The 19,622-nt window shown below is 41.2% G+C and overlaps 1 protein-coding gene across 1 annotated transcript in view; it reads right to left on the bottom strand.

Annotated features, from left to right (window-relative positions):
- DOCK8 (dedicator of cytokinesis 8) overlaps positions 1-16,778 on the bottom strand; it is a 200,293-nt gene extending 183,515 nt beyond the window's left edge. The window contains exon 1 of the mRNA XM_069474160.1: positions 16,728-16,778. The gene's annotated coding sequence lies outside the window, so the exon portion shown is untranslated. The remainder of the gene's footprint in view (positions 1-16,727) is intronic.
- Between the last annotated feature and the right edge of the window lie 2,844 nt (positions 16,779-19,622).

The raw sequence follows: 19,622 nt of genomic DNA, 5'->3' as shown, positions 1-19,622 counted from the left end.
TCCCATCTCTCATATAAACATTCGTGGTGATCACATCGCACACATTACTTACAGGGCTCTATCAAATCTTCTTTGTAGTCTCTTGTAACTGTCAAGAATTTCCATAAAAGTTACTTTTTGGAAAAGGCAATAGCATGCATCTATCATCTCTTTCAGTGCTTAGCAAATGTGAGGCCCAGGGGACATTTAAGGTCCAACTTTCCCTTTTGCCTTTAAATCTCTTTCTTTACAAGTTTAGTATTAAGCATGCACAGTGTGTGTATGTGTGTGTGTATGTGCAAGCATGTGTGTGTGTGTATGTGTGTGTGTATGTTAGAGGGACAAGCTTTGTCAATTCTCAATATAGCATGTCCTTGAATAATGTCATTTTGTTCAACTTCATTTCATTATGATGTTGATGAGAAAAAAAATTTATTCCTAGCCTGGCCACTGTCTGTGTGGAGTCTGCACGTTCTCCCCATGTCTGTGTGGGTTTCCTCCAGGTACTTCAGCTTCTTCCCACATCCCAAAGATGTGCACGCTGGGCTCACCGGCTTGTCTACGTGTCAGCGTGGAGTGAGTGTGGGTGTGTGTGTGTGTGTGTCCTGCGATGGGATGGTGTCCTGTCCAGGGCTGGCTCCAGCCTTGGCCCTGAGCTGCCAGGATGGGCTCCAGCCACCCGCAAACCTGAACTGGAATTTGCGGGTAAATCATTATCTTACTTGTTTTTATTAATATTTCTTAAATGTATGTATAGCTCACATTTATTTCAGAGTTTAAAATTGAAGTGTTTTGGTCTTTATTTGGAAGTCCAGTGATGTTTCTGTGACCAGAAATATCGTATAAGAACTTAACTCTTGTTTGCATTAATTAGCCTATGGAAAAATTGGTTTCCTTATATATTGTTTCACATAAAGTTGCAGTTTCCAAGAACCTACTGATGACATTAAGTGAGGACTTACCATATTGTGTTTGTAAATGAGCTGAAATCTTACTTTTACATTGTTGTGGTAGCTGTTGTTTTAACATTTCTCCATCTCTCATTTCCAGTTTGTTTTACTTTGCATTAACTTTTTATTTTCTTTTTTGAGCATCTACCAAGTATGGAACCCTGTGCCAGGTGTATTACATGTTACTTCACTGAATAATGACAGGAATACGGTATTTGTTCCCACTTGTCAGGTGTGTTCAGTGCTTTTTGATTTGTGTAGTGTTTTCACACTTATTATTTCATTTGATCCTGTTATGCTGGTATTATTAGTGTTCCTGTTTTACAGATGAGAAAACTAAGACTCAGGGAAGTTAAAGAACTTGCAAAAGATCCCGCACTGAGAATCTGGAAGTGAGATGAGAATCGACTTGTCTGTCTCCCAAAACTCCACCTCAAAGTTCTACACTGTTTTCTCTCAGCAAAGGCTCTGGGAGTTGTTATTCCTATTACTACAACTGCTAACACCAACAAGGAACACAGATTCCACAGATTACTAAATGATCAAAAGGCGAATAAAACAAAGAGTCCACAAACCGAGAGTCATGGAAAGTGAAATGACTTAGCTTCTGCTCTAATTCCTCCTCCCACCGAGGAGAGGTGGAGTATGACACAGTCATCCCTCCGTGGGGGTGAACATCTTAGAATACTTTGTCATATCAGAAACATCTTGTTTCCTCTCAAATAAAATACGAATTCTAAATTAATCCCTCAGAAGCTGTTAAAAATATCTCGATCTTATGGTTTTTCCTAAATTATTTTAAAATTGGTTGTTCTAAAAAAAAAAAAAAAAAAAACTGGCTGAGCAACCTGGCTCCTTATCAATTTGTGGGATTTCTAGGAAGTGCCCAATTGCATGCGACACTTCTGGTGTCCTGGATTAGATTTTTCCTACCATCAGCCACCTTGACTTATGGGACAATGACACCGTGTATTCTTCCTGTCTCCTCCTAGACTCTCAGGTGCTTCAGCTGTACTTTTTTGGCTTTTACTTCCCTTGTAGCCCACACACACAGATTCCTGTAACTTAAACCCAGTTTTTAATCTATCTGCCCACAGCAAACCAAACCAGGTCTATACTATATTTATCGAACATTTTGCTAATGGCTCCTTCTTTGTGACTGGGCCCTAGAGGCACAGAACCCCAAAGACTCATGCTCCCCTTTCACAGGGAAGCGTTGTTGCTGGAAGTGCTGTCAAGTAAGAATGATCTTCCCCAACCCTCCTTGCCTATCAATGGCTCTTGTGAGCAGTCCTCACCAATAAAGTGTGAGTGGAAGCCACGTGTACCACTGCTGAGTGGACGTATTTAAGAATTGGATGCACGATCTTTCACTCTCTCTTCTTCCTGGCCACTGGCCGAATGATGCCAAAAAAACTTGAAAGTCACAAGATGGCAGAGCCATAAGATGGAAGCAGCGTGGGTCCCTGAGTCACTGCTTGGAGGAGAACCACCTGACCTGCATTAGATGGTGATATAGACATGAAATAAGTTTTTGTTGGGTTAATTCACTAAGATTTTGGGATTATTTGTTCTAACAGTTTACCTTGATTAATACTGGACCTGTGAGCCTCAATATTCCCCTTCATTAGGCCAGGGTCCTGGAATTAGATAAGTTTGAATCTACTACGGGTGTTAGTGGGGTGCAGGTGCCAGGATGTCATTCATAGTGGAAGTTCTGTCACTAATCTATACCCAAAGCAATTGTTGGGAATTGTGCAGACAGGACTAGCAATATCCATTGGCCCCTTCATTCTAACTCAGCTAACCTATACCCACAGCAATTGTTGGGGATTGTGCAGAAACGACTAGCAACATCCATTAGCCCCCTTTCATTCTAACTCAGCCCTAGTTTTGTTGAGGGCAACGATGTGCTGGATTAATAAAAAGTACATTTGCAACCTCCCTTGTAGATGGATGTAACACAGTTTTGAACAATGAAAAATATAAACAAATGTCATTACGTGAGCTTCTAGAAAAGCTTCTTTAAAAGGAGCAAAGTAAGCCAGGCACAGTGGCTCACACCTGTAATTTGTTTAAGTCACTGACTAGTTTGATTGTCTGTTACTTGCAGCAGCGAAAAGCAATCCTAACTGATACAGGGGTGATCCAAGACTGCCCACAGCACAGATCTTCCTGATGTGTTAGTCTCTCCGTCTTCCTGCTCCATCTTCTTCTTCTACTCATTTTTAATTCTTCCCATTCCAGGACTTACACTGGACAGCGGCAGCCATTGAATTTCTAAGTTCATTTGGGAACTCTTAAAAAGAAAGAGCTTAGTGACTCTTTCCTTAGTCATTTAATTTAGCCTCACATCCTCCACCTTTGAATGACATATGTCAACTTTCAGGTACCTTCTCTCTCTGATACCCTCAAAATGCTGCTTCATCTCTGGGTCAGACAGCTCTGCAGTCTGGGCTCCATCAATGTAATTATGGGATTCAAGAGAAATCCAAGAAGTTAAGTTTATTCACTTGCCCCCAGGCAGGACTGTGTTTACCTCTTCCAGACTTATAGTTGTCTTTCATGAGCTAAAATGTTTTCACAAAGCATGACTCACTTGGTATCTTTGAAGGCATCAATTTAATCTGTTCTCAGTTTCTCTGCCAGTAAAATGGGTACTGTGATACAAGTTGGGAATGTCAAGACCTTCTGCTTAAACATTCTGAAGTTTGAAACGAGATAGGATTATTTTCTTTGTTAAGTGCTGTGGTAGATTAAAATGGCCAAATATTTTGCAGCTGTTTCCATCAAGAGGTTGAGTCTATTTCCCTACCTCTTGAAGCTGGATTGCCTTACTGACTTGCTTTAACTAATGACTGTGGTTAAAGTGACATTGTAGAGTTCCTGACTTAAAGCTCAAGAAGACTTGCAGCTTCCACTGTCATCCTCTTAGAATGTTCCTTCCACCATGTAAGGATGTAAAGAAGACCAGCTAGGCAACTGAACAATGGGAGGCCAATGGAAGAGGGAAAGGCTCAAACCGACAGTCACCACCGGGGCCCTGGACTTGTATGTGAGGCCATCTTAGACCCCACAGCTTCACTTGAGTTACCAGGTAATTGCAGCCATATCAATGACCACAGGAAGACCAGCAGAAGAACTTCCAGCTGAGCCCAACCCAAACTGCCAACCCACAGAATCATGAGAAATGATAATTGCTGTTGTTTTAAGTCACCAAATTTTGAGATGGTTTATTAGTGTCTTAGGTCTGGTATAGCAAACTTCCATAAACTAGATGGACTAAAGCAACAGAAATCTATTCTCTCACGGTTCTGGAGGCTAGAAGTCTGTAATCAAAGAGCCAGCAGGGCCATGCTCCCCACTGAAGGTGCTAGGGAAGAATACCACCTTGCCTCTTCTAGCTTCTGATGGTTGCTGGAAGTCCTTGACATCCCTTGGCAGGTAGCAGCATACCTCCAACCTCTGCCTCTGCTTTCACATGGCTGTCCCTGTGTCTCTTCTTATAAGGGTACTAGTGATTAGATTTAGGGCTTACTCTAATCCACTACGACCTCATTTTACCTTGTTTACATCTGCAAAGAGCCTATTTCCAAAAAGATCACATTCACATTAAGAATCTTTTGAGGGGGACACAACTCAAACCACAATGGGTGGTTTGTTGAGCAACAAAATATAATTATAAATATGCCCTTTGCTATAATTTTTCTACTTCAAACATATGAAGAAAAATTTAAAGATAATAAAATCAAAAGGATAATCATGTTCTGAAGGATAACAACATACAACAGTGACATCAGAGTTTCAAAATCTCCTATGTACCTAGTAATAATCTATTTATATAGTATATAAATAGAGTATTTTACTTATTGCTAGAAGTCTTAATGGCGGTGCAAAGCAAAATTTGTTAAACATTAGACAGCATAATGTAACCCAAAGAACTTTACCCATTTGTAAGTTATTGTGGGAAGAAAGCACTCTTCCTCTCCAAGATCAGAGCGTCTTTCTGCAGCAGTGTGTGTCATATCTGTATAAAAGTCCCAACTTTGTAGGAGCCTTCTGGTACCGTTGTCCTACTTCTCTTCTGCCTCATCCAATTTTTTTAAAGGAGTGGTGTCCACCAGCTTCCTCTCTTTCCGCTGCACTGACTCCCTCCGTGACCCTGTGAAATATGACTTCCTTCCCCACAGCTCCACTAAAACTGCTGTTTCAGAGGTTTTCAATGACCACCTTCAAGGCAAATCCAATGGTGGTTCTCTTTGCCCTCATAATTTGGCATGTGACCATTGTAACTGGCCTGTTAGCTCCCTTTTCAAATACCACGGCAGTCTGCCATATCTTGGCCAAATTCCCCTCTTCTCATTTTGTAGCTCTTCTTTCTTGTACAGATTGGCAGCGATTCTTCTCCAAACCCATTCCTCTTCTCTTCCCACTATACTTTCCCACTTTGAAATTTGTCCATTCTTCAGTCCCCATCCCTACCTCATCGATGACTTCCTAATCATATTTTCCATCCTGACCTATCATTCAAGCCCCAAGCCCCATAGCTCAAGCTGCCCAATAGAAATGTTCTGTATTTTATGTTCATCTGTATTAGCCCAGATAGGCTAAGTTATGCTGTGATAAACAATACAAAAATCTTAGTGATTTATAAAAACAAAGACCTTCAGAGGGCAACTCTGGCTCTGCTTGAATTGTCTTTCCTCCAGGATGCAGATGGACAAACCAGCCTCCCTGTGAAATACTGCTGACTATTTAAATAAGGGAAAAGAAAATACAACAAAGCCCAGGCTGGCCCCGCACCTCCAAGGGACCACATCACTTCCAACAAGGTGAAAAGTAAAATCCTCCTACAGGGAGGGATGGTAAATATATGTAAATGTACAGTCTACCACATCCTCTTAAACAAAAACTCTGCAAGAGGAGTACAGAATCATCCTCCCTAAACTAACCCTAATTCTCAATTTTCGTAATTTTTCATTGGCACCATCTTTATCTCATTTGCCCAGAATGGAAATCTTAGTGTTATTTCTTTTATACAAGCTACTTTTTCCAATTACAAAGCACTCTTTGATGAAAACTTGGAAAATACACACACATACATCCACATCCCCAAACACAAGTACACAAAAATCATCAATAATCCTATTACCTAGGGATAACACTCCTGACATATTTTTTTTCTTTTTTTTAGACAGACAGAGTCTCACTCTGCTGTCTGGGCAAGTGCCGTGGCGTCAGCCTAGCTCACAGCAACCTCCAACTCCTGGGCTCAAGCTATCCTGTTGCCTCAGCCTCCCGGGTAGCTGGGACTACAGGTGTGCCCCACCATGCCCGGCTAATTTTTTTGACATATATTTTTAGCTGTCCAGCTAATTTTTTCTATTTTTAGTAGAGATGGGGATCTCACTCTTGCTCAGGCTGGTCTCAAACCCCTGAGCTCATCCAATCCTCCCGCCTTGGCCTCCCAGAGTGCTAGGATTACAGGCGTGAGCCACCATGCCCAGTCATCATCATGACATGTTGACATATGTCCTTCTGATCCTCTCCCTGTCATATGTATTGATCTATTCATCTCTATAGAGGGATATGCACATATTTATTTTTTAATAAAAATGGTATCATACTATACATATAGCTTTGTGGCTGCTAAAAAGTTTATCAAGATCATTTCAATATTTTTTCCTTTTTATTTTAAAATATCTATATGGTAGTGACTTGCTAATTTAAATATCCAGCCCTAAGCGTTCCTCTGAGTCTCAGATTCCTAAATAAAACTGCATAGTAGGTAATTCCATGTGAATGTCTAATATGCATCTTAGACTTCATCTGTCCCCAGTTAAACACTTGATTCACCCTAAAAGTCTGCTCCTCCTCCAGTCTTTTCAATTTCTCCAAAGCATCAATATCTACCCATAACTCAAACTACGAAGACCTCTTGATCTCCCTTGTTCTCTCACTATCCCCATCCCACATCTAATCCATCAGTCCCAGCTCCAAAATATATCCCAGAGCTGCCTGCTTCTCTGCTTCTTGACTTAGCTCTCTAGTCCTGGCACCATCATCTTCCCCCTACACTACCTCCCAACTGGTCTCCTTGCTTCTCTGTGTGGCAGTCAGAGTGATCTCTTAAATGCAAGATCCAATCACATCATGCACTGCTCCATAAACCATTCCACTGCACTGAGAATAACATTGAAATGTTTTCCACTGCCTCTAAGGCCTTTCTGTCTTTGCCTACTCTCCTCTTCACTTCCCTTCCCACTCACTCTACTCCAGACACACTAGCTCTTGCTTTTCTCAACACAGCAAACTCACTCCTGCTCCCGCTGTGCACTTGCCAAACTTCCCTGTCTGGTCTCGGCCCAGAGGTTATCTTCTCAGGGATACTTTCCTTGACCACCCTATCTAAAATATCCCTGCCCCCTACATGGCCCTTTTACATTCTCTACATAGCACTTATTTTATCTGATGTTTCCTTGTTTATTTACTGGTTTGTTTCTTCATTGCCTCCCCATTGGAATATTACTTCTTTTAGAACAAGTACCGTGTCTGTCTTATTCACGATTCTATCCCCACCACTTAGGGGAGTGCCAGGCACACAGTAGGCTACAATCAATATACACAAAGTGAGTGAATGAATAAATATTTAGTTGCTTCCCAAGTCCAGCTGATTCCCTTTAAAAATGTCTGCAGAAACAGGCCCTTTTATCCATTCTAATTACCCTGGTCTAATCCCAGACCTCATCCCTTCACATCACCTCACCTGGAAATGACTGGCCCTTCCTTACCCTCCTGTGGAGCCCCTTCTGATCCATTCTGCACACTGCTAGCTATTCTTCCCACCATGTCAGTTTCACCTGTCAGTCACCTCCCTCCCCTTCAGGGCCTGGCCTCACCTCACCTCCTCGCAGGTGTTTCCCCAACCTCAGGGCTACAAATTTCTGCCCCTCTGAGTTCCTTCCCTTAACCCTCCCCAGCCCCACACACAGTCTCACATGTTCTCTAACTTTTGCATTTATGTTAACCTGCTCACTCCAGCTGAATTCTGAGGGCTGATACTGTCGGTTTGTTTGCTTTTTAAATCTTCCATAATGCCTGGAAAAAGTCATAAGCAATAAAAAAACAATCTTGTTGATCTGAATGAAATTATTGGATAGGGAACAGGATACAGGAGGTAAACTGGATACCCCTTCTAAAGGGATTCCTGTGAGAACAGGTAGTAATTCGGAAGGAAAGAGTAAGATATTAGAAGGTAAAGCAGCCAGAATGTCAAAGGCGGGGTGACAGTCTTGTTCTCACAGACAACAGATGGCCACCACTGTCTTGAAACAACATTTATGTTAACTAGCAGGACAAGGGACTGCTGCATTGTCAGTGGACTTTGAGCCTGAGCATAAGTGAAAGCAGATTGCAACTCTAGTGTAAATTACTGCAGGAGACTAGCGCCGCTTAGGGAACTCCAGTTTGCCTTCCTTGTGAACCCTGGACTCCAGGTGGGTAACTTCCTGACAGCCCAGCTTCTCCAGTGTTCACATTACACAGCAAGCAGCCAACTGAGTACAAAGAACTCAAAGAGTTTCACCAAAGGTGCTTGCTGTGTGCAGAGTATTGTCCTGTATGGTGGCAAGGCAAGGCAGAGATTTGGGGAAAAGCATTTTTACCCACTGCAGCGGAGGGACCATGCCTCCCTGAACAAACAGGAGAATCAAGCCTGAGCCTTCAGCCAAACCAATACAAAAATATCCACATCAAGACCGTCAAGCAAATACCACACCCACTTTTGCTAATCTACATACTTCTCCTGATTGAGTCTCCAGGCAATGAGAAGAAATTTCTATTCTGTGCTTTTAAAACCATGTATTTAAAAATAAACATGTTATCAACTTAACTGCTTATCTCAGGTCAAATGCAAATCGTGGGTACGTTCATCTGAGCGAGAAAAAAAATTTTTTTTTTGAAAAATTCCCTGGCTACTCCAGGAAATGAGTAAGTGATATAACATGAAAGAGTAATTGGAAACATTATCAGAATATACACATCTAAATAACTGTTGCCCTGTATAATTTCATGTGAGTAGTGCCATGCAATTTATTCTGATAAAGCTGTCTTTCTGAAGTCACTTTTGGAACTCCTCTTTGCAATTACTTTCAGAGCTACCTGAAGAGGTGCCTAAAACACAGCTCTATTAATTTACAGTTACAACTTATCTTTAACTCAAACTAATATTACTCAATTTATTAGGCATGCTTGAATGCTAATGACTTGGGCTCCTTCCAGAAGCTATACGATATATTGTTTACAGATATGTGTACACACACAACAAAAGTACCTGTTTGTGACAGTGCTTACCTCTAAGGGAACAGAAGAGAGATTAGAACAAAGGGGACTTCACATTTATCTGCAATGTTCCCTTTTAAAATTTAAAAATATCTAAAGCAAAAGTGACAACAACGTTAACATTTGTCAATTCTGGTCAGTGGGCCCTTAGATACTTGCCATATAATCATCTGTATTTTCTATAATTTTTGAAACCTTTTAAGTAATAAAGTAGATTCTCCCTCAAAGATAAAAGGTTTTACACCACTGAGCTTGTTTTTTAAAATAAATGTACTCCAGTCCCTGAGAATAATTCTAAAAGGATTTCCAAAAATGTTTTGGATAATGCTACGATCCTCAGTGGCGTGACCCCAAAGATGAACACTTTGAAGGCACACCACCCAGCACAGAGGGCTAAGAGGCAAGGGAAGACTCCCTTCTTTTTCCAGTTCTTAATTTTGGGTTCATCTCCTTGCTACTTGCAGGCAAGGCCCATGACTCGCTTGTCTTTATATTTCTAGGGCCTCACATAGCGCTTAGAGCACAGTAACCCTCAGTAGGTGGAGGGAGTGAATGAATGAATGAACCATCAAACTAACCAGCCTAGGATTTAAAAGCCCGCTAATTTAACAAACGATAGGAGAAAGAGGGTAGGGTTGATTACAGTTCTGCATGTCTTAACCTAGCTCTGGTTTAGCAATTAGTATTTTTGGTCTCTATTAAAGGAGAACACTGAATTTTTTCCTTAGAGTGATGAGAATGATAGGAGAAATCATGAAGCTTTTTGAGGTTTCTGAGCAGAGTGATGCTAATGTTTCATGCTAGCTCCAAAAACCAATCCTAGAGGAAAAGGAATACCAAAAAAGTGTGAAAGTCTATACTCTCTACTCTTATCCAAGTGAAAACACATAGAATGAGTTATAGAATCTGGAATCTTACTTTGTGATAGAAAGGGATTCTGATTTTCCATTTGCCATTTTATTTAAAAGGGCTAGGGTTTAGGTACTCAGAGGAGGGTGTAGAATGGATTACATCTGTAAAGCCAAGAAAAAAGCACAGTTTAAAGTCTGGCAACTAGAGTTTACAACAAAATCAAGAAAAGAACTAAGCTGTTAGAACAATCTACTTTTACCACGATCTCACCTATTCAAGGAACAGAGGCAGAAATTGAACAAGATAGAGGTTATTAGCATCTGTAGTTACATATAAGGCAAAGAAAAAAGGAGAAACGCATGACTATTTTAATCCCTTAAGAATGACTTCAGAGGTCACTCAGCGACGTAGGAGAGAAGCTAAACAGGAAGAGGTTAGAGGCATTTCGGAAAAGGGGTCAAGAATGGCAAATAAAGATTTAAAAGAATGATAAAATTCAGAGGGGGTGTAAATGTGGGGAAAGGGGTATTCTTAGTGCCACTGGTGGGTGTGCAAATAGGTATAAATTTTCTGGGAGTCGATTTGGCAATCAAAAGCTCAAAAAATGTTTCTTTCCTTTGATCAAACAATTCTACTATTAGAAATTTGTAAGGAAGCATTTGCACTAGCATAGAAAGATGTATATATAAGACCACTCCATTAATCTGTATACACTATTGTGAAAAATTGGAGGCTATCTTAATGCCTAATAAGTCAATAAATCATCATAGAATCCAATTAAGAGAATTTTCAACAGCCTATATAAATTATGATGTAGCTCTACATTGATTTATATACAGAGTTGTTCATATTTTTAAATTGAAAAACATTATAAAGTAGTATGTACAATATGATCTCATTTTTGTAAAAAAGGATATTCATCTAAATGTTAATAGCTATAATTTATAGGTGGTAGAAATGTGGGTAACATTTTTTATTTTTCCTTATTATACAGTTGTCCCTGGGTGTCTGTGGGGGATTGGTTTCAGATATCAAAATCCACAGATGCTCAAGCCCCTGATATAAAAATGGTGTAGTATTTGCATCTTCCTGTATGTGCATCCTCCTGTATGTATGTGCATCCTCCCATATGTATACTTTAAATCATCTCTAGATTATTTGTAATAATACAATGTAAATGCTATGTAATATTAATATTGTTATACTATACTGTATAGGGAATAATTAAAAGAAAAAAAAGTCTGTACATGTTCAATACAGATGCAAACATACATTTCTGTCTGAATATTGTTGACCAGCCTTTGGTTGAATCCATGGATGCAGAGCCCACGGATGACTGACTGTACTTGCCCATTTATGATGATGAACATGGATGAACGGCATAGAGGGCTGGAGAAACTCTGACTCTGCAGCCACCATTTCATCTTTTCTAACCCTGTGTTTGACCGTAGTGACCGTAGTGCAGTGGGAAATGTCTTGTGCCCTAGGCCAAATTTACCAATTTGTTTGATTTCACCGGAACCCCTGCATACAAATGCGCTCACACTTGCTTTCAGAGGTGTCAATCTGTTTTTGTTCTGTATTCCCCTGTGCTGTCAATACAGCAAAGCATACCACTTTGGGTGGGTTCCAGAAGCACAGGAACCACACTTAACCACACTATATAAACTTCACGTGTTTACCTAGAGCCCAGAGAGCCTTTCTGGCTGCTGACTGGTAATAGACTAGATGCCGTGGAAACAGGGATAGCATATTCCCAGGGCTTTAATGCTTTATCAAATTGGCCAAAATATTAATAAGCACCTGGTTGTTCCCCATTGAAAAGAACCAACTGCTCCTGTTTCTGAGCCTTTGCCAGAGAGAAGTCTGAGTATTGTCACATCCCTGCCCTCTCATGGTCCCCGTTAAAGAGGATAAAAAGTTTAGGTGTTTTAACATCACCCAATACCAACACTAGCTCTGTGTGGCGAGTTGAGATGGGAGACCGGGTCTCCTGAGCTCTACCTCTCTCCCTAGGTAACCACCTGATGTCATTATATTTTCTTTCCACAGGTCCACGAAGAAGTAAACATTAACTTCAATTGTCAAAGCTCAATGAACTCCAGCTGAAGACTATTGCACCCTGGCAGAAGGTCCTTCCAGCATATGTTCTGCAAGGCATCTTCAGAATAGATCTAGATACCTGAAGTTCAAATGGAGCTTTTCCAAGAATCTGGAAGGAAATGATTCTAAATGTGAAAGACCAAAGATTCTGAATTCGATTGCCCGAGAGCCCTTATTGGTCTTTGGTCTAGGAAACATCAGACAAATGAAGCAATTTCTGAAAACACACTACCTCCCTCCACCAGCCACCCCCACGACTAAAGTACAGCACTGTTTTCACTGTGGACACACATTTATACATGTAAACACACATATCTTTATGCTTATAGTATCTTTGCAGACAAAATTATCAAATACTTCTCAGGAAGCTCTCTATACCTCATCCTATTCTGGCCTTTACACCCAAAATTATTGGAGTTGTTCCTGAATGCAATCTTTGTATAACTTTACTCTCTTTTCTTAGCACCTTGTTTTTATCTTCCATTAAATCATTCTCTATGATGATTATTATGCCTAGTAATCTGTTCCTTTTTTCAAAGGATGAAATGAAGGTATATAAATGCTTAGTACAATACTTGGTACATCGTAAGTAGTCAATAAATGTTACATATTTTATTATTATTTTAAACTAAAAAAAACTGAGATGACGGCATGGTATAGCGGTGAAGGGAGAGGATTCTGAAGCCAGGCTGGCTGCATTCGAATCCCAGCTCTTCCCTTTATTAGCTGTTTACGATGTTGGACAATTTACATAACTTCTCTGTGCTCAGTTTCTCCATCTGTAAAATGGAGATAGTGTTTTTACTTTATAGAAGTGAATGGGTTATCGTATGTAAAGACTTAGATCCATACCTGCCACAAAGCAAGCGTTATAGAAGCATAAGCCATTTTTTTTATTCCTTTCCACCCTGAATGTCCACAAGATCATTAATGTTTTTTCTGCATTCAACACTCCTGTTCTTTTAATCCAAAGTTCTTATTTTACTTTAATATTTAATCAAGTTCTACATCTATTCTGTATTTGAAAGACACCAAGATTTTGTTTAGTGGATTTTCAGAGTATTAATGATAATAAATTCCAGTAAGAAAAGAAGGTCACTATCAAGACTGGATGCTCCTACACGGACTGTGTTATGACACTTAATGCAGCAATGCCTGAAATCCCAAATGCAGAAATTATTATGAACTGCCTAATTCTAGTCTTTCCTTTGCATACAAGAAGTCAGCAACAATTAAAGTGAAATGAAGGCAAGTATACAACTCGTATAAGAAAATAAACTTCACTTTTCCACCTTAGAAAAATTCAGCGGTGGACCCTTTCTCTCACATCTTTTGGAGCTGTGGGTTCCAGAGAAATGCTTAACTGGAACAAGTTATACGATTACACTTGGTGCTCAAAACGAAACAAGTCCTACATGGTGATTTCCAACACATGATATTTAGGCTTTACAAGAGCATGAGAGGTCAAGGCCAACATGGGGGAATAGTCACTGGTGGCGTTCCCAGGTTCCTCCTTGGCTCTGGCCCTGCCCCTGCCCTGGGCAATGCTGCTTGCAGGAAGCCACAGAATTTAAAAGCAGTGGGCAACATTCTCTGACTATGAAATGTCTGCTCATTCCTTTTTGGGACTGGTGTGCACAGAACTGAACTCTTTACAAATAATATTTTTAATATGTCATATTTGAACATTTCATTAAAAGGAAGCACACTGGTTTTATCCTACAAATATTTTTAAGGGATAATTTATACCATTCTTAGTGGAAAGGTGAAAAAAATATGAGCATATGCCAAATGTCCTGATGGCCATATTTCAACAATTTTACTTTTGTAATTTGATCTATTAAAAAAAATAATAGGTAGGCATGCAAGGGAAAATATTTTCTTTTTTACCTTTAAAATTGCAAAACATCACAATTGTTAATTTGTTTACATATTAAACACTGATCAGAAGTGGAACAATTTGCCAATGCTGTTACTGAAATTATGATTTTTTTAAAAAAATTAATTCCCCTCTTGCTTTGAAAGGAAATTCTTAAGATACATGGGTCAAATTACTATAGACCCAATTAAGAGCACAGTCTTTGGAGCGGTTTGTAATCCCATATTGCTGGTTGTGTGGCCTTGAACAAATTACATGGCCTTGTGCAACAACATCTCCAAGCTTCATTTTCCTCTTCTGTATGAGACTTCCCCTGCGTCTCATAGGGTTTTGTGAGGATTTAATTAGACAACCAATTAAGTGTATAAAATAGTGCTGGGCCATAGCAAGTGATCAATATATGGATTTTAATATATTAATACTGGGTACGCCCTTATTAATCCACTCCTTTGAACAATAATTTCTGCCAAGCTCCTTAGCTTAACTATTCCACCCAATACACAAAATACTTCAAAAGGGAAACTAGAACTCTAAGAATAGGAATATCCAATCCATTTTCTTGCCTGAAGATTAGAGAACCTTTTATATTTTATTTAACTTGAATGGGGTTCTTCTTGGTCAGATTCCATCACATGTTCTGTCCCACTGAGTGTGTTTGGTGCTCTCAGCACCAGGATGGAAGGCACCCAAGGGACAAAATTGGCTCCAACCAATTGGAGAAAGCTCCAACCAGCCACTGGCATCTCCATACCCAGCCCAAAGTGGTCTCTGCTTGGGAAGTCCTCCAACTTCAGCTTTCTTTTCTACCTTTCTTGCTTAGGATCTAAGAGATAACGATGACAATGAAGCTGATGGCAATGTTGATGTCACCATAGCTAATATTTATTTAACATTTATTCTGAGCCAGGCACTACAAACACTTTGTACCTATTATCTCACTTAATCCTGTCAACAATCATAAAAAGGTACTATGTTTATCTCCGTTTGACACATAAAGAAACCAAAACTTAGAGAGGTTAAATAACACACCCAGTGTCACACAGTTAGCAGAGAGCCAATTTGCAAGCAGATCAGATTCCAGCCAGGGCCTTTATTCCTAACCCCCAGGCTACACCAAGCCCACAGCTGCTTGCAGGACTGCCTATAGGATTAGTCCAGGCTTTGGCCGCTCACCCCAGATCAACCCCACCCAACCACACAGTCTCTATTATCTTTCTGCCCAAGTCACACTTCCCGACCTAAAAATCACAAGGATGGAGGAGCAGTGGCTATGGCAAATAACACATCCATCAGTAACTTTAGCTTGATTCCCTACATGTCCCAAATGAATTGCTCCTCCTGGCATACAACGGCCATGACATCTAATGCAGAAAAAAATTCCCATAGCGAGACAGATACCTGACATACTCTATGCCTTTTCGCCAGTAACTTTTGGCCTCCAACATTCATATACAATACGTTACTAATTAAACTCATTTTACAGATGAAGAAATAGCACGGTAAGAGAAATGGTTTGCTCACAGCTACACAGCAGGTGGAAATAAAATCATCAATTAAAGCTCAATATGCCCTTTGGAAGTCCTTACCGCCTCCCTCCTCTGGGCTTGTAATTCCTTGTTGCTCAAACCTCTTCACACACTTAGCAGCACAAAGATGAACATACTGTGGAACCAGCCTTTCACAGGCTCAGCTAAAAGAAGACTAAAATCTGAGAGCAATGAGGGCAGTAGAGTAAGGCAACCGACCCTTCAGGAGGAGTTTCCTATTATCCTTTAACGAGTCTAGATTTCTCAGGGCAAGGCATAAATGTCCCCAAATACTTGTCAGCAGTTTTCAGCAGAGGGAAAACTGCAGTTAAAGCACCTCTTCTGAGAACTTAGGTCGGTAAATGTGCTTACATTTAGTTTGTGCAGTTTTGATTAGGAATTGGATGGTGAGTTGGGAACCTTGTGTCCTTAGTTTTTTGCTGCAGTGCTGCAAATCTCAAAATGTCAGCCACAGGCCATTCCTTTTTGTTTTTTTAAATGGAGAATTTTAAAAATCACTTTTTCCACTTCATGATTCCTTTGGACCAGGGAATAAAAATAGCGATGTCATCAAGAGCCAAACGTTTTCTGGAATAGTAAAGCAAGAGGGAAAAGAGCCCCGCTCAGGACAACAGAAGTCTTAAAGCAGCTACCTTAAAGCAAAACTCTCATTTCAGCCACGTCGCTTTTTCCCCCCTTTGCAGGACAGGCTCAAAGGAAGGAGCAGTTAATAAGAAATTCCGTGCTGTGCCCAACACGATTACCCCTGCGCCTATCACACTCCTGGGGACCCGCCACCTGTCAGAATCCGAGGACCGCGCAGGCGAGGTTGCTCGGGGAAGTGACCCTGGGGGCTGAGAACAAACGGAAGATCGGAATTCTCGGGAGGGTTGGGATTCTCGGGGAGGATCTCAGCCCAGCGCGCAGGCTGTTGCGCGCTCTAGGGCTCCACCGCAGCAGCCTCGGGGACTGGTCGCCCCCAGGTCTCAGGCGCGCCCCGCCGCGGACATGCAGGGACTCGCCGGGCCCGGCGCCCGCAACAGCTGTCCTCGCCGCGCAGGGCTAGCTGGGGCAGGCTGGCCGCGAGGCGCGTCTTACCTGTTGATCTTGAGCGCGAAGGCGCGGCGCTCCGCGCTTGGCAGCGTGGCCATGGCCCACGCGCGGCTCAGTGGCCTCTAGGCGCGCGGGGTGCGGAGAGCGTGGGCCGGGCGCGCTGCAGAACATACGGAGCCGGTCGCGAGCCTCATCTGTCACTCGGGGCTGGAAACTTCCGCAATTTCACCTTCTGCGCTGAAATCACCCCGGGGGAGGGCCCAACCTCCGAGCTGCGGCGGCCAGCGCAGCCTCCCTGTGCCCGGCCTGGCACGCAGGGAGCGGCGGGGAGGCGGGTGTGCACACAGCGCGGAACTGCTGCCCGGATACCCCGACCGACGGCGCGCTCTTCCCGCGGCCCTGACCTCAGGCAGAAAGGATCGCGGGCCGGAAACTCCATCTGCCCGAAGCCGCGAAGCTGCCAGGGAATGCTGGCAAGCGGGGAGAGCCCGCGCCTTCCGCCCGCGCCGCAAAGTTGGCCAGGTCGGGAGACCAACCCGGGGATTCCTTAGGCTGGGCTTTATTAAGGTTGATCATTCCTGGGAGGAGGCAAAGTTAAAAAAAAAAAAAAGTTAGTGGAATTTATGAGGATACAAATTCAACTTTTGCAAACGATATGCCCATCATTCTTCCGGGGACATCTTAAATATCATGGAAACATCCAAGGAATAAACTCTATGTGTTATTAGAAAAAAATTTTTTTACACCCTGAGATAAAAGCTTTTGCAGGGAAACGCTGAACACAGCATTCCTGTCATTCAAGAGTACACTGCATCCAGGTTTATTTCCATTTCAGACTGAGAGGGCTACTAAGGAACCCAGCCTCCCTGCACTCAAGAAAGAAATCAGAAAAGTCCTAGTGTTGACTTATTTCAAGTTGCTGGCTTGCTCTAAGTTGTGCTATACTAGAGCACTCTCTATATAACGCCTCTATTTGTCAACTTGCCCTTAAAAAATACTAAAGCAAAGTAGTATGTACTAGATGTGTAAAATACACACTGGATTTTGAAGACCGTACAGAAAAAATAATGCAAAATATCTTGTTAATGATTTTTACATGGATTGTAGGGTTAAATAATACTTTGGATATATAAAAAAGTATTATTAAAATTGATTTCACCTGTTTGTTTTTTCCCTTTTTAAAATGTGGCTTACATTAAAGAAAATGGAAAATTACGTGTGTGGCTCACATTTGTGGGCCTCATTATATTCCTATTGGACAGTGGCAGTCCAATACAACCTAATTTGCAACCTACTACTAAATTATTTAAGGACTGAATTCAGTCTTTTCCTGATGGCCTTCCTTTCTCTGGTTTTGCCTGTGTTGGGTAGTTTAGTAATTTTTCAGAGCTGGTTAGGCAAGTCTGCCACCCCCATCCCCAATATGAATGCCTTTTAAAGCACGTAAAACAAAGTTCATAAGTATAACATTGCATAGACTGCATATGAAAACAGACCCAAAGAAAAGAAAACTTTTTTGAAATTTGGAGTTTCTGACTTCTAAAATTCTCCTAAGTGTATTTACTACACTGGAATTTATGAGCAAATATTTTGATAAAAAAATCTAAGAGAACAATTCTATGAGCACTTCGTCAAACTTCGAACTAATGAATGATTTGTAGAACACTTCTTACATCAGAAGCTTCAGTACACTGTGCAATAAGTCAGCCCTTCAGATGGGCTCCTCCGAGTTTCTGAATGTTTATGACACACACTTTCATGTAGAGCAAAAATATACTGGTTTCACACAAACACAAATAAAGCTTAATGAGAACATCTCAAATTTTCAGAATTTTCCATTTTTTTTTTTTTTGGGTGAATGGGGAGAATCATAAACTTTTCCATCTTACCTCAGGTCAGGCTGCATTCAACTTAGTATTTGGTACCTAACTCTAAAGGTTAGGCCAGGATTGTTATCCTCTATGCTGTCAATTTCCTGATGGTTAGAAATGACTTCAAATTTCCTTAGCAGTCTTTCAATGATTCACCATGAATGTGTTATCCGGTAATTTCATCAAATGCCTATTTTCAAGCTTTATTTGCTCTTAGACACATTGACATATTGCTGGCAGATAGCCATCCCAGTTCCTCTCTTCCTCATTTTCACTGCCTCTTTCGTTCCCTGTAGGTGGGCCCCTCCCCTCTTCACCCCTCTGTCCAGAGTGCACTCTGGGTGCCTCCTCCTTTCCACACTTGGTGATCTCGCTCGGCCTTCCTCTTTTTCTATATCTTTGTGTCATTCGATTTTGTTTTTCACCTTTATACAATTCCTCCCTTGACTTCTATGACAGATATTACCTCAATTATCCTAAATTCGCCTCTAGTTTTCCCCACATCTTCTTTTTCTTACCTTCCCAGAAAGTCAACCTGTTTCTTTACATTGCATCTTACCTGTTTAATGTAACAAACAACTAAGTAACACTTACCTTGTATCATGCACTGATCCAAGTCCTTTACAAATATTAATTAATTCATTCATTTATTCATAACAAGCATTAAGTAATAACCTTATCCTCACCCTGCAACTGGGGAAATTGAGGCTCAGAGAGATTAAGTGATTTGCACAAAGTCACAAACTAGTAAGGGCAGAGCCATTTCCTATCCTAAAGTTTTGCCTATCTCCCGGGTGTCTCTACTTGAATATCTTCAAACTCCACCAAACGCCACCGATATAAAACTAAAATTCTCTATCTCTCCTACTCAATTGGAAGATAGTTCTCCATAATCACCCATTTCTGTTGGTGGCACCTGGGTTTAAAACTTTGGAGTCATCTAGTGGGGAAATCTGGGCTCTGGCTTCAGCTTTTTACTGTCAGATCCTGGGTGAGTCACACCCTCTTGGGCTCACAGAGGCCTCAGTCTTAGAACAGTACCGTCTGTTTGCCTCTCTCTGAACTTTGG

The sequence above is a fragment of the Eulemur rufifrons genome, chromosome 7 (genome assembly GCF_041146395.1).
Source record: "Eulemur rufifrons isolate Redbay chromosome 7, OSU_ERuf_1, whole genome shotgun sequence".
Lineage (NCBI taxonomy): Eukaryota > Metazoa > Chordata > Mammalia > Primates > Lemuridae > Eulemur > Eulemur rufifrons.
The sequence above is the reverse complement of the archived record's forward strand: the minus strand, read 5'-3'. Positions and strand labels throughout refer to the sequence as shown.